The sequence below is a fragment of the Ranitomeya variabilis genome, chromosome 5 (genome assembly GCF_051348905.1).
Source record: "Ranitomeya variabilis isolate aRanVar5 chromosome 5, aRanVar5.hap1, whole genome shotgun sequence".
Taxonomy (NCBI): Eukaryota; Metazoa; Chordata; class Amphibia; order Anura; family Dendrobatidae; genus Ranitomeya; species Ranitomeya variabilis.
In genome coordinates, this window is record NC_135236.1 from 431,169,503 (window position 1) to 431,185,195 (window position 15,693).

Consider the following 15,693-nt stretch of genomic DNA (forward strand, 5'->3'; position numbering starts at 1 on the left):
TACGATGGCACGATTCGTGACGTTCTAGCGATATCGTTACGATCTCGCAGTGTCTGACATGCTACTGCGATCAGGAACCCTGCTGAGAATCGTACGTCATAGCAGATCGTTTGAAACTTTCTTTCGTCGCTGGATCTCCCGCTGTCATCGCTGGATCGTTGTGTGTGACAGCGATCCAGCGATGCGTTCGCTGGTAACCAGGGTAAACATCGGGTTACTAAGCGCAGGGCCGCGCTTAGTAACCCGATGTTTACCGTGGTTACCAGCGTAAAAGTAAAAAAAAAAAAAACGTACATACTCACATTCCGGTGTCCGTCAGGTCCCTTGCCGTCTGCTTCCCGCTCTGACTGTCTGCCGGCCGGAAAGTGAGAGCAGATCACAGCGGTGACGTCACCGCTGCGCTCTGCTCTCACTGTACGGCCGGATCTCAGTCAGAGCAGGAAGCGGACGGCAAGGGACCTGACGGACACCGGAATGTGAGTATGTACGTTTTTTTTTTTTTACTTTTACGCTGGTAACCACGGTAAACATCGGGTTACTAAGCGCGGCCCTGCGCTTAGTAACCCGATGTTTACCCTGGTTACCCGGGGACTTCGGCATCGCTCCAGCGCCATGATTGCAACGTGTGACTGCAGTCTACGACGCTGGAGCGATAATCATACGACGCTGCAACGTCACGAATCGTGCCGTCGTAGCGATCAAAATTGCACTGTGTGACAGTACCCCAAGGCTCAGAGGACCAGATAATCAGAGCAATGATAATTTACTGGTGCTAAAACAATCATTGTAAGCAAACAAAACCATGGAACTTGATAAGAGGCATTGCTGGAATCAGTGTTTTAATTCCTACTGTACCCCCACTGTACCTCATGTCCCCATTGGAAGAAGCCAGATAGGCGAAATGGCACTTTCGGGGCCGTGGCTGTGGTGTTTCTGCTGTTGGAATTTAAACTGACGTAAGTTAACATAAGATCTTGATTCATGTGGCAGCTTTCTATATATGCACACAAGCACTTCAACTTTTAATTGTAACATATATATGCTTTTATCTTGACTATAGTCACCTTGTTTTTGTAAGATTGCATTCCTTGACATTTTGGGCACTTTATGATTTATAAGGAAAAGTTCCTCCATTAATGCACTTTTTATGAATTTTTCAAATTATACCTTTTTGCTGCAAAAATATTTTTGCTACTAACAGCCCACACCCTGATACCTCTGAGAAAATCCCTTTGTTTTTAAATTTTAAAGATTTTGTTAAAATACATTTTCAATAAAATATTGTATTTTGTTATATTCATCCTTATGCCTCTTTATCCCTTTTTGACGCTTTAGAAGTGGGTTATTGCATATTATGATGTCTATGAGGTTGTTTTAGAACTATAGATGGAGTTTTGATGTGTAAAATGTATTGAAAAACTTACATAAAAAATAAAAGCGTATCACATATATATTTTATGCAATAATGCACTAAACTAAAATATATCATAAAACATTTTGAATAATAAATATTTGGTTCATTGTCTCCAAAGAACATAAAATCCCTAAAAAAGTTCCTCAAAAGATTCCCAGCATACCTGGTATTATCCTGTATTTTCTATACACTCATTCAAGCCATCCCACTGGAGTGTGGATAGTGGGAACATGCAATCTATTGGGATAATTTTCTGGTATTTGTTCAATTATAGTTCGTTTCAAATTAGAAGGATTTTTATTATGTTCAATAAGCAAATGTCTGGAAAGACTGTGACACGTAATGCCGTATTTCATGTTTTACTTGTGTCCAATCATTTTGTTATGTATGTCTTGAGTTGTATGTCTTACATATTGTAATCTGCATTTACATTCCAGTAAATAGTGTGAGATAGCTCTCCCTGAGTGCGTTGGGAACACTCGCTTGACAACGAGATTAAAGCACTCAGTCTGTTCCGGTTTATTTAGACTCATAAACCGCATCACAAACAGTTCATTATATACCATACATCAACGGAACACATTAACCACTGACAGTCTGTTCCAATGGCAGATACTTCTCTGCCCGTAACCCCTTTATCTGGAGTTACCTTACAGGAGCTCCTGCTCCACACACTGACTCCTGTCAGTCCTGGTTCCCAGGGAAGCTGCCGAACTGGGATCACTGTCCTTGTGACCAGGGCACTTCAGATAGTCCAGATCCACAGACGGAACTGTAGCTTCTACAGCACAGTAGCCATCACATGCTATGCAGATACGGCCTCTCCGTACGCTATTCAAGAAGTCCAATCCCAGGCACTTCCAACACAAAAGCCCTTAGTCCATGGCCTCACCATGTGCTTCCAGGAATCCAGTCCACTCCAGGACATTCCAACACAGACATCCAGGACTTTACACACTAACCATTCCATCCATACACTCTGAACATGTGACCCAAACCCTGGTCACATTATATACCTATAACTACCTCCATAGGTGGGAGGTGTGTGTGGTTAGCCAGTCCCGCTCAGCTCTCTGACTAACCCTGCTAACCTCCCTTTTAACTATACAAATACTCATGGGACTACAGGTCCCAGAACAACAATACTACAGGCTTACAGCGCAGACTCCCTCTGCGACACATATCGGTCATTTACAATTATGCCGTACACTGTTTCATTAACACCATTACAGATACACCTCCATGTGTATCCTGATGAGCACATACAGAGCCCCCTGGCTGTAACATGGGTTGGTGCATCACAATAGATTCCAGTAAATATAATATATAGGCCATACAATTCAAGAAAACTCCCTAAAATGAAAACCATTTGAAATCAGCACCCCTCAACTTATTCACAACTGCTGCCAGGTATTTTATTAACTCTTCAGTTGTTTTTAATGAATTAATGTAAAGTAGCATGACTGAAATGAAAAACTTAATTTCTACCATCTAAATGTTGGTAATTTCTGAAGAGGTCAGTATAGCTGTCAGACTCTAAGGCCATTATTTTGCCATGAATTGTCATAGCAACCATCAATATACAATCATGGTCTCAGGGTGCCAATGTTGTTAAAGAGGAAACCCCCACACTCTATCTAAATGCTGTTGTCATTATGGACAGCACCATTTATGGAGATAGAAGATCATGGTCAGTGCCAATTCCAATCATGGCTGATGCACCAAGGTTTCAGCTATAGTTTATAGCTGACAGCTGCTGCATTTTCACCCATTGCAAGGCCATATTTTCTATATATCTCAGTTCAGTAAAAAGACTTATTGGTGGCCAATAAGGAGTTACAGAGCTCAAAGTTGGTTAAAGGGAATCTGTCAGCAGGTTTTTGCTTCCTCATCTGAGAGCATCATGATATAGGCAAAGATTCCATGAATCCAATGATGTATCACTTACCCTGTTTCCCCAAAAATAGGGCGCCCCCCAAAAGTAAGGCATGCTACAGGGAGCACTGTGCCTGCTAATATAAGGCACCCCCCAGAAAATAAGGCATACCTTGTTCTGTGCATGGGGCATGCAGTTGTGTCTCGCGCTCGCTGTCCGGTGCCCATCACTGCAGCCACACTGTTTGCAGGAGTTAATCACAGCCTCGGAGCTGTGTGCCGATCTCTGCCCATGAGCCCTGCGCCAATCACAGCGCAGGAACCATGGGCCAGCTGACATCATCCATAGCCTCTGATTGTTCCTGGGCTGTGATTGGCCCAGGGCTCCTGCGCTCTGATTGGCCCAGGCTCCTGCACCACCAAAGCACTGAAAGCAGCACCGCAGAGCAAACCAGTAAGAAAGTGAAAGTGTGTGTGTGTGTGTATGGTACACACATGGGAGGCTGCAGTGGGATACTGTGATAATGGGAGGCTGCAGTGGGATACCGGGATGATGAGAGGCTGCAGTGGGATAGTGTGGGATGATGGGAGGCTGCAATACTGTATTGTAGAATGATGGGGGCTGTAATGGAATGATGGGAGTGCTGTATTGGGGACTGTAAAGGGATGATGAGGGCTGCAATGGGATGATGGGAATATTTGGGGCTGCAAAATGATGATGGGCTGCTATGGTAAATGAACTGCTGTGGGTGATTGTTACGGTAGTGGTACAGTGTCCAGAAAGTGTGTGGGAGCCATTTTAGAGCCCTTATGTTTTGTGGCCCTGTGTGGGAGTCAGGCAATTACAGTACCGTACCGTAGTGTGTTACTTTGATTTGTTGTCTGCTTTTCTGCTGAAAGGTCTACCGTAAAGTACAGTACTGTAAAAGAAATACCGTAAACAATGGTGATACAGTATATTTTTACCCCTAGACATGAGCGCTAAAAGAAAGAGCTATTCCGTCGAGTACAAAAAGGAATCGTGGAAGAATCTTGGGGCAAAAATCTTACTGAATTCTGTAAAGAGAAAATGTCGAGTGTCCGATTGGTCCAAAAATGGTGAGCAGATTACGGTAACCTCAGTCAACAAGTGGACAATGGAAATGCTAAAAAGTGCAAGGTTGGATCTGGTCGGCAACCCATTATATTCCGAGCTGGAAGACCTGATCTGTGAGTGGGTTGCTGACAGGAGAGCAAAGACATTGGTTGTGACTAGGGCTCAGATTCAAGAATTTGCCCTTGCAATGGCACCACAGTTTGAAATTGCCCCTGAAGAATTCAAGGCATCACAACACTGGCTGGATAACTTCCTTCAACGAAGTGAACTGTCTTTGAGAAGATCCACAACACTCTTTAGGCTGGAAGATGCTGAAATTATTAAACGCGCATTTGCATTCAAGAGCTTTGTTGATGACGCTGACTTCTCTAAATACAATCTTTCCAAGATGATTGCCATGGATGAAAATGCAGTGTTTATGGGCCAAGCATCTCAAACAACAATTGAACAACAAGGTGCCTCCTCAGTTTACGTTCTCTCCACTGCTTAGAAAGTGCACGTGTTACCTGTATTTTGGCTATGCGTCTGGATGGCACTAAAGTCCCACCTGTACTCATTTCAAAGGGCAAGAAAGACAAGATTGAACATGTTTCAGGCATTTATATTTTGGAAACTGAAAAAGCCTGGGCCACACTGGCAGTTATAAGGAAGTGGGTCGATTTAATGCTGCCGCTTGTTATGCGAGGGAGCCAAAGAGGAATGCTGATCTGGGATGTAACCAGCACACACCGCGCCAAAGACATGAAAAACTTCCTTCATGAGAGAAAAATAGATCAAATAATGATTCCTGCAGGAATAACGGCTTATCTCCAGTCTCTTGATATCGCCACATTAACAAGCCATTCAAGGACAATTTGCGTGTGGAAATCAATGACTACATTGAAAATAGAATGGAGAGAAATCAACGTGGAAACTTTGTGAAACCTAAACTGCCAGAGATTGTGACTTGGGTGCAGAATTCATGGGAGAAAATCACTGACACTTGCATTGCAAATGCACTACGAGCAGGCTACCTTGGCAAGAAGTGCTCATTTAAGGACAGTGCTATTGCCAGACATGAGAGATATGGGCCAATGATTCTGAAAGAAATGGGGTCACAAGAAATTCCACAGGAACTTCAGAGTTTGGATTGTTATGATGATGTTCCAGAAGATGATGACATGGTTGTCATTGAATAAATCTTGTTTTGTGTTATTAAATATTGAGATCAGTAAATGAACCATTGTTTGTTGTTTTGCATGTTGTAAATGGAAATACTGTAATTACATTGTAGTAACAAGAAATTCTTGATACGATTCACAGTATATTTGTTTCTACTGTTTTGAAGACGACTACTGTTCACCATATGCTGGTATGGTTAATAAAAGTTAATTTTTTTGTTCAAAAAAAATTTGTCATTCCTTTTTCTTGAGAAAATAAGACACCCCCCCCCCCCCCGAAAATAAGACATGGTGCAGCTTTCGGAGCAAAAATTAATATAAGACGGTGTCTTATTTTCAGGGAAACAGGGTAGATTATTGGATGCAGTGGTTCTGACTAGTGATGAGCGAACGTGTTCACTCGAACCTGGTGTTCGATCGGACATTAGGGCGTTCGAAGGTGTTCGGTATTCGGCCGAACATCTCGCGGTACTCGAGTGAAATCTCGTTTTTGTTTTTCTCATTTTTGGCGGTTTTTCAAGGAGCCAATCATGTTAGGTGAGCCTTCTAAGCTACTAGCATGACGTAGGGACATGTACAAGACGAGAGCAGTGAGTGGCTGGCCAGATCAGGTGACCTGACCAGCCAATAGACTGCTTTCATTATGTTCGGCGCTTTCAGCCATTTGCAGTGTGAAAGAGCATAGGGACAGACGTGCTGGGGGGACTGGGAATTGATAGGGACTAGAGCAGGGAAAAAGACCAGAATTAATCAGGCAGGCAGGGTGCAGAAATCAACAGCCCTTGTCAGGGCTAATCTACGTTTACTACTACTAGTCCTCTCTTGTATTTGCTGGCTAGCTGTGTGGCAGCTGGGACCAGGAGTGCAGCGGCCGCCATCTTAGCTGCGCACTCACTGTCTCAGTGCCAAGTCTCAATCTCAGTCTCCAAGTCAATCTTTATAGGCATTAGGCATTAGGCAGGGATCGTGTGTGCATTAGGCTGGGCTTTATAGTGCGGCGTCCGCCATTTTGGGCGAACGCCGCACTATTAGAATATCGGCTGCTGGATGTTCCTCAGACTCCATTTAGCCTCCAGCACACGCTGTCTGTAACCTCATTTGTGCTGCTGTCTGGGACTTGTAGTGCCTCAGACTCCAGCACACGCTGTAACCTCATTTGTGCTGCTGTCTGGGACTTGTAGTGCCTCAGACTCCAGCACACGCTGTAACCTCATTTGTGCTGCTGTCTGGGACTTGTAGTGCCTCAGACTCCGTAGAGTGGTACAGCACACGCTGTCACCTCATTTAATAATAATAATATTAATTAATAACAATAATTAATAAATTAAAAAAGGAAATATTTGCGGCCTAAAAATAAAACCGCATAAGATATAAAAATGCATTTTTGAGTGATACAGATATACCACACCTGGCCCAAAAATATTTGTTTAGCGTACACATAAGCGCAGTGTACAGAATACGCAATTCTGCCACATATATAGTATATATATATAGTATAGAATACCCTACATTCTAATCCAAGGTTTTGTGTGTCCAAAAAACCGCATTAGATAAAAATTGCATTTTTATAGCACGCCATATCTAATAGTTAAAGAAATAAAGGGTATTTGATGTGAAGAAATACCACAAATATAAACACAGTTTTATATCTGTTACTGGTACCCAAGTTTTGTGGTTCAAAAATACGCTCTGTATTTAGTGACTAGGCCTGTTGCCAGATTTGTGCACGCCATATCTAATAGTTAAAGAAATAAAGGGTATTTGATGTGAAGAAATACCACAAATATAAACACAGTTTTATATCTGTTACTGGTACCCAAGTTTTGTGGTTCAAAAATACGCTCTGTATTTAGTGACTAGGCCTGTTGCCAGATTTGTGCATGCCATATCTAATAGTTAAAGAAATAAAGGGTATTTGATGTGAAGAAATACCACAAATATAAACACAGTTTTATATCTGTTACTGGTACCCAAGTTTTGTGGTTCAAAAATACGCTCTGTATTTAGTGACTAGGCCTGTTGCCAGATTTGTGCACGCCATATCTAATAGTTAAAGAAATAAAGGGTATTTGATGTGAAGAAATACCACAAATATAAACACAGTTTTATATCTGTTACTGGTACCCAAGTTTTGTGGTTCAAAAATACGCTCTGTATTTAGTGACTAGGCCTGTTGCCAGATTTGTGCACGCCATATCTAATAGTTAAAGAAATAAAGGGTATTTGATGTGAAGAAATACCACAAATATAAACACAGTTTTATATCTGTTACTGGTACCCAAGTTTTGTGGTCCAAAAATAAGCTCTGTATTTAGTGACTAGGCCTGTGGCCAGTTTTGTGCACGCCATATCTAATAGTTACATAAAGAAGGGGTATTTGATCTGAAGAAATACCACAAATATAAAACACAGTTTTATATCTGTTACTGATACACATCAGTTTGCTGTAAACCAAGGTTTGGTTGCATAAAATACGCTCTTTACCGAATAGTCCTTTTTGCAACACGCAATATATCCTCTGTTTGGACAAATAGAGTGTATTTCACCTTCATAACTAGCTTTTCTAGCATAACCTTTACAATGGTGAACCCCAGGGGTAAGGGACGAGGACGAGGACGTGGTCGTGGGCGTCAAAGTGAGGTTGCAGGCAGAGGCCGTAGTCCTGGGCAGGGTGACACAGTACCTGCTTCTGATGGAGCACTGGAACGCCGCAGAGTACCCTTTTCTAGCTTCCTGTCCCAATTTACAGTGTCACGTGGCACACCCCTATTGGATCCCCAGCAGTGCGAACAGGTGATCAACTGGATAGCGGATAATGCATCCAGTAGTTTATCCACCGCCCAGTCTTCCACGCAGTCCACCAACGCTAGCCAAGGGAGTGGACCTCAGGATCTTTCAGCTCAACCTCCTCCCGCCCAGCCTGGCCCCTCCTTGGAAATTAGTGATTCAAATCCTGCATACTCCCAGGAACTGTTTTCCCAACCCTTCCTAGATTCACAAAGCACTGCTGAGCAGCAACCTGACCAGTGGGTCTGTCCCGATGCCCAAAATAGAGAGCTTTCCCAGTCTGTGGGTGATGAAAGTGGGGATTTACAAATAGTCTGTGGAGAGGTGTCTGAGGATGAGACACGGGTGTCAGACAGTGAGGTGCTTGTCAGTGCAGTAATTCCCAGGGGGGAGCAGGCTGATGAATGGGAGGAGGAGGAGCCGGTGGATGATGAGGTGACTGACCCCAGCTGGGTTGTTAGGCCTAGTCAAGAGAGTGCTTCGGAGGGGGAGGCAAGTGTAACATCAGAAAACGTTGCAAGAGGTAGACGTGCGACCAGAGGGAGAGGCAGGGCCAGAGTAATTTCATCAGACAGAGGTTCAACAAGTGAACCAGTTTGGTCGAGGCCTCGGTGTTCTAAAGTCTGGAGCTTCTTTAAAGAAAGTGAGGAGGACCGACGGACTGTGTTGTGCAACCTGTGCCACACCAAGCTCAGTAGGGGAGCCACCACTAGCAACCTAAGCACTACCAGCATGCGCAGGCATATGAGTGCTAAACACCCAACTCATTGGAATCAAGGCCGTTCACCTCCTTCTGGTCGCACCGCTGCTCCATCCCCTGTGTCACATGCTGGCTCTGCCAGTAACTCCCCAGCCCAGGAGCCCGGCACCAGCGACTCCCGCCATGCAACCACCCCTGCACCTTCACCATCCCCCCCACAATCCACCAATGTGTCCCAGCGCAGTGTTCAGCTGTCTTTGCATGAAACATTTGAGCGCAAGCGCAAATATGCCTCCACCCACCCACATGCACAGGCCTTAAATGTCCACGTCTCCAAACTCCTGAGTTTGGAGATGCTGCCCTACAGGCTGGTGGAGACGAAGGCATTCCGCAACCTGATGGCGGTGGCTGCCCCTCGCTACTCCGTCCCAAGCCGCCACTATTTTTCTCGATGTGCCGTCCCAGCACTACACCAGCACGTGTCTCAGAACATCAACCGTGCCCTGACCAACGCGGTTACAGAAAAGGTCCACTTAACCACGGACACGTGGACCAGTGCTGGGGGGCAGGGACACTATATCTCCCTGACGGCACATTGGATTAATTTGGTTGAGGCTGGGACAGAGTCTGAACCGGGGTCAGCTCATGTGTTGCCCACACCCAGGATTGCGGGGCCTACCTCGGTGACTGTTTCCCAGGATTACTATACTTCTCCCCCCTCCTCCTCCTCCTCCTCCTCCACAAACACCACTTGTAAATTTCCATCCGTGGACACGCCACCTTCAGTCGGCAGCTGCAGTCGCAGCAGGACCGCAGTGGGCAAGCGCCAGCAGGCGGTGCTAAAACTGCTGAGCTTAGGTGACAAGAGGCACACTGCCCAGGAGCTGTTACAGGGCATGACGGCTCAGACGGATCTTTGGCTGGCGCCGCTGAACCTGAAAGCAGGCATGGTCGTGTGTGACAACGGGCGTAATCTGGTGGCGGCTCTGCAACTGGGCAGACTCACACACGTTCCATGCCTTGCCCACGTGTTCAATCTGGTGGTTCAGCGGTTCCTCAAGATCTACCCCAATCTGTCAGATTTGTTCACCAAGGTGAGACGCATCTGTGCCCATTTCCGCAAATCCACCACTGATGCTGCCACCCTGAGGGCAGTGCAACGGCGCTTACAACTGCCAGCTCACCGACTGTTGTGCGACGTGCCAACGAGATGGAATTCCACCCTACACATGTTAAACAGGGTTTACCAGCAGCGCAGAGCCATTGTAGACTGTCAGATGACCACTTCCACCAGAACCGGTAGTCAAGTTAGTCAGCTTCCTCAAGTCTACAATGAGGAGTGGACGTGGATGTCTGATATATGTAAGGTGTTAAGCCACTTTGACGAGTCAACACTGATGGTCAGCGGGGATGACGCCATAATCAGCGTCACCATCCCGCTGCTTTGTCTGCTGAAAAAATCATTGCTCAGCATGAAGTCTGAGGCGCATCGATTGTCACAGGAGATGGGGGAAGAAGAGTTGACTGAGAGCCAGAACACCAGCCAGTCTGTTTCTCAGAGTGTAACTGAGGAGGGGGAGGAGGGAGATGAGGATGAAGAGGAGGAGACTGTGGGCGAGACTGAAGACGGTACCCATTCCCTCTTCTCAGTTCAGCGTGTTTGGGCTGAGGAGGAGGAGTTGGAGGAGGAGGAGGAGGAGGAAATGGAGAGTCGGCCTGTTGCGGAGGGGGAATTCTTACGTGTTGGGACTCTGGCGCACATGGCTGACTTCATGTTAGGCTGCCTTTCCCGTGACCCTCGCGTGAGAAAAATATTTTCCACCAGCGATTACTGGGTGTTCACCCTCTTGGACCCCCGGTACAAGCACAACTTTTCCACTCTAATTCCTATAGAGGAAAGGAGTATGAGACTGCATCAATACCAACTGGCCCTGGTGCACAAGCTGAAAATAGCCTTCCCATCTGACACCGCTAGCGGCAGAGGACGTGGTTCTGAGGGCCAACAAGCGAGGGAGAGGAGGGGAGCAGGCAGCTTGTCAAGCGCTGGCAGAGGATCAATCTCCAAGGCCTTTGCCAGTTTTATGTCACCCATGCAAGAGTATGCCACCAATCCACAGTCTAGACAGAGTAGAGGCGAGATTTACAGAAAGATGGTGAAGGACTACCTAGGTGACCATACCAACGTCCTGCATGATCACTCTGCTCCATACAACTACTGGGTTTCAAAGCTGGACACGTGGCCAGAACTGGCACTGTACGCCTTGGAGGTGCTGGCTTGCCCTGCCGCTAGCGTGTTGTCAGAGCGGGTCTTCAGTGCAGCTGGTGGCATCATCACCGATAAGCGTACACGCCTGTCAACTGACAGCGCTGACAGGCTGACGCTTATCAAGATGAATAAAGCATGGATTTCTACAGATTTCCACTCGCCACTGTGTTAAAGCAGCTCAAACTGAAGTCTGTCATGTCACCGTGCCACTCTCCGTGCTGACGCTGCTGACGCCTCCACATGCTGGGTCTTCGCTACCTGCAAACTATGTAATTGTGCCACTCTGTGGCCTCAATGTGTAAGGAATGATGCTGCTGCCGCCTCCTCAAGGGTCCGTCACCGTGCCACTCTCCGTGCTGATGCCTCCACATGCTGGGTCTTCGCTACCTCCAAACTATGTAAATGTGCCACTCTGTGGCCTCAATGTGAAAGGAATGATGCTGCTGCCGCCTCCTCAAGGGTCCGTCACCGTGCCACTCTCCGTGCTGACGCCTCCACATGCTGGGTCTTCGCTACCTCCAAACTATGTAATTGTGCCACTCTGTGGCCTCAATGTGTAAGGATTAAGGAATGATGCTGCTGCCGCCTCCTCAAGGGTCCGTCACCGTGCCACTCTCCGTGCTGACGCCTCCACATGCTGGGTCTTCGCTACCTCCAAACTATGTAATTGTGCCACTCTGTGGCCTCAATGTGTAAGGATTAAGGAATGATGCTGCTGCTGCCTCCTCAAGGGTCCGTCACCGTGCCACTCTCCGTGCTGACGCCTCCACATGCTGGGTCTTCGCTACCTCCAAACTATGTAATTGTGCCACTCTGTGGCCTCAATGTGTAAGGAATGATGCTGCTGCCGCCTCCTCAAGGGTCCGTCACTGTGCCGCTCTCCGGCCTGATGCTGCCTCCGCATGCCGTGCCCATAGCTGCCATGCTGTGTCAGGCTCAATTTCGGTGTGTTTCACCTGCTACCTCATCAAAGTGGGTCACTCTGTCACCACAAAGCTGTTGGCCATAATTTGGCGTAATGGTGCATTTGGGCAGCCTCAGAGGCAACTATGCATGCTGCCCCTGCTGTTTCCTGTCCATTCCAGTGTTGTTTCCATCATTTTCTGAGCTTCCCAGGTTTTTAGGCGACCTTCCCTGTGCAGAGCTTTGGTCCCGCTGAAAAATGTTCGAGTCTCCCATTGACTACAATGGGGTTCGTTATTCGAAACGAACACTCGAACATCGGGAGATGTTCGACTCGAACAACGAGCACCCGAACATTTTAGTGTTCGCTCATCACTAGTTCTGACACAATCAGAGTTTATAGCTTTAGCAATGCAGCATAACTGAGAAAGCTAACCATAGCCACCCCAGGATCTCTGTCTGTAGACAGTGAGGTGCTTATCTCAGAAGGGGTGAGTCGGACTACCAAGCAGAGCTGCTGTATCTGAGCAATGGTGGTTTAGCTCCTAGTGCTAAAACAATCATTGCAAATAAACAACAGCTTTGCGTTTGATAAGAGACATTGCTGAATTATGTATAATACCTGCAGCATGCTGTATTTAAATGATATAGCAAAACATTGCTGACAGATTGCCATTAATTACACTCCAAGAGGAATTTAGAGTGCTGCAATTTATTGCCCGCAAATCAATTTTTTTTCTGAAAATGTGGTATACAATTGTATACTGTGTGTATAACAGATAATCATATATTTTAAATGTTTAATCTTCCAGTATTGACTAATTGTATTTCTTGTAGCAATTCTAATCTCAATACTGCAAAGCCTTTAGTTATCCAGAAAAGATGTGTGTATCACTTTTAAGTCTCCAAAGACTGTATTGAACCCCTTTAGAACTCCATTGACAATTTTTGAGAATGAATGATCAGTTCAGGATTAGAAAGAAGTTAATGTCTCTAAAAATAAATACTACAAAATTTCTTATTTTCATGTGAACTATTGATTTATGGCAAAAAAAGTAAAACAATGGTTGTTCTTTAAATACCTTCCTTAATCATTGGGTTGCTGTATGTTAGGAGACTAAAAACTGAATGTATAGAGGTGTTATTGGCACAGTTGAAATTGATCTATGAAATGAATAGTTTTTGTCTTTTGCTGAGTAGGTGGACTGTACAGAACACTGACAAAGCTGACAGTATCATGGTCAGAGGTGACATCATTCTGAGATTTGTCACAAGCCATATTTTCCATTATTCACTCTGTTTCCACCCCACTATTATGCCTGCAAGAGGCAAATGAGCAATTGTGATTTGGGTTTGGCATTGCTACTGAAAGAATGACTGGTGCTAACATTTCCATTGGTTCTCATGCTATCGGTTCTCACTTTTTTTGCCATGACCTTTTTTTCCCTTACACTACCATTTCCAAAGCCACAGACTACCATTCCCATTTTTAATGTTCTTTAATGCTGCTGTAGTACACCATACTCTAATTTAGGCCTATCTATCCTGATTTGCAATGATAAGCTTTGTGCCCAGACCATCTATCCTTAAGTTCGAAAAATCTGTTAGAATTCATGTAATAGTCCCCCAAGATTGGCTGCAAAATAGCATGCCAAAATGTGGAACAATGCAGGGCCTTTATTTTGGCAATCTGGCATGGCACAGGACAGTCTTTCAAATGTCTCATGCAGTCTGAAAAAGGGCTGGATCTGAATAAATAACTTTGTAGGAAGTAGAGATTGGACTGAAAAGATCTATTGTAAAGTTATTATCTCTGATGAAGTGCCTTTCTGTCTGTTTGGGATATCTAGAAGAATCATTGTTCAGAGAAGAAAAGGTGAGCACTACGATGATTCCTGTATCATGCCGAAATTAAGCATCTCAAGACCATTTATATTTGGGCTTGATTTGCATCTAAATCAGTGGTCTCACTCACAATTCAGCCTAAGAACATTGCCATAAATCAGTGTTCCCCAACTCCTGTCCTCAAGAGCCACCAACAGGTCATGTTTTCAGGATTTCCTTAGTATTGCCCAGGTGATATTTGCATCACCTTCACTGGCAATAATTCCATCACCTGTGAAATACTAAGGAAATCCTGAAAACATGACCTTTGGTGGCTCTTGAGGACTGGAGTTGGGGAACACTGCCATAAATAAAGAACGGTATTTAAATATTCTCCCAAAAAAATGTCTCCCAGCAATCCAGGAGCAATTTGGTGATGAACAATGCTTTTTCCAGCATGTTGCAGCACGATGTCATAAGGTAAAACTGATCAATATGTGATTTAGCAAACAAAACATTGAAATTGTGTATACATGGTCCAGAAAATCCCCAGATTTAAATCCTATTGAGATCCTGCCTCGAAGGGAACCTGTCAGCAGGATTGTGCACAGTAACCTACAGTGTCAGGTCGGCGCCTTTATACTGATTACAATGATACCTGAGTTGATGAAATCTGTCTTGTGGTTGCTGTTTAATCTTTATTTGCAGTTTTCAGTTAATGAGATTCTCATGCTCCGGGGTGTCCTGTGGGTGACCTTCATGTGGTGCTCTGATTAAATAATCATCCTTATGGTTTATGACAGGTCACCGATCCCTCACTGACCTGCCCCCTATTTTACATACTGCATGTCTTATTGTTTGAAAAGATAAAAAAATTACATTCATTATGCAGGCGCTGGTGGCGGTGCCTGCGCTGTAGCATGATACAACCTATAATATCCATATATTCATTTTATTTGTCATATAATGGCAGCTCCATTTTAATTAAGGTAACTTTTTTTTTCAGCCATCCAATAGATGCTACTGCACAGGTGCCATCTTGATGGAGCTAATTTTTTCTCTCTAGCAAAATAGCACTGACAATTTCGCCTGCGCAGTAGCATTTATCTTGGTCCGAATGATGCCACTGTGCAGGCGCATCCACCGGCGCTATTCTGATTAACATAATTTTTTTATGAAGTAATTTATATGACGAAATGAAATGCATTTGTTTGAAAAAATATACAGAATTTGAGGTCAATTTTGATTAATTAAACTTGAAATATATTTAAACTTTCCAGCTATGGATCGGTTTACAACACTAAACCATCTAGACTATTTGGTATTACCTATGAATCAATATAAATAGAATTTTAAGTCTAGGAAATTGACCTTTAAACACATGCCAGTATTAACTCCTTTTATGTTGACCTAAAACCACAATTAGAAATTTTATGGAAATAATACAATCAACCCATTAACCAATCTATGCCAATGTCCTCAATTGACTCCAACTCCCTGACAAAATGACCTGTATTTTGTCCTGACATAATTCCTTTTTAGCAACTTAGCATCTATTTAAAATAGTTAAAAGAAAATCCTGTAGTCCAATATTTAAAGTGTTTGGTACATGCACCTCTTTTTTTTTCGTTCAAGCGATGTCCAAGGCAGTAGAATTTTAGGAATTAA

General features: G+C 44.6%; 1 protein-coding gene across 1 annotated transcript in view; it reads left to right on the forward strand.

Annotated features, from left to right (window-relative positions):
- The window catches only part of TRHDE (thyrotropin releasing hormone degrading enzyme), a 1,510,236-nt gene that overhangs the window by 1,312,872 nt on the left and 181,671 nt on the right, over positions 1-15,693 (forward strand). The gene's annotated exons all lie outside the window — the stretch shown is intronic.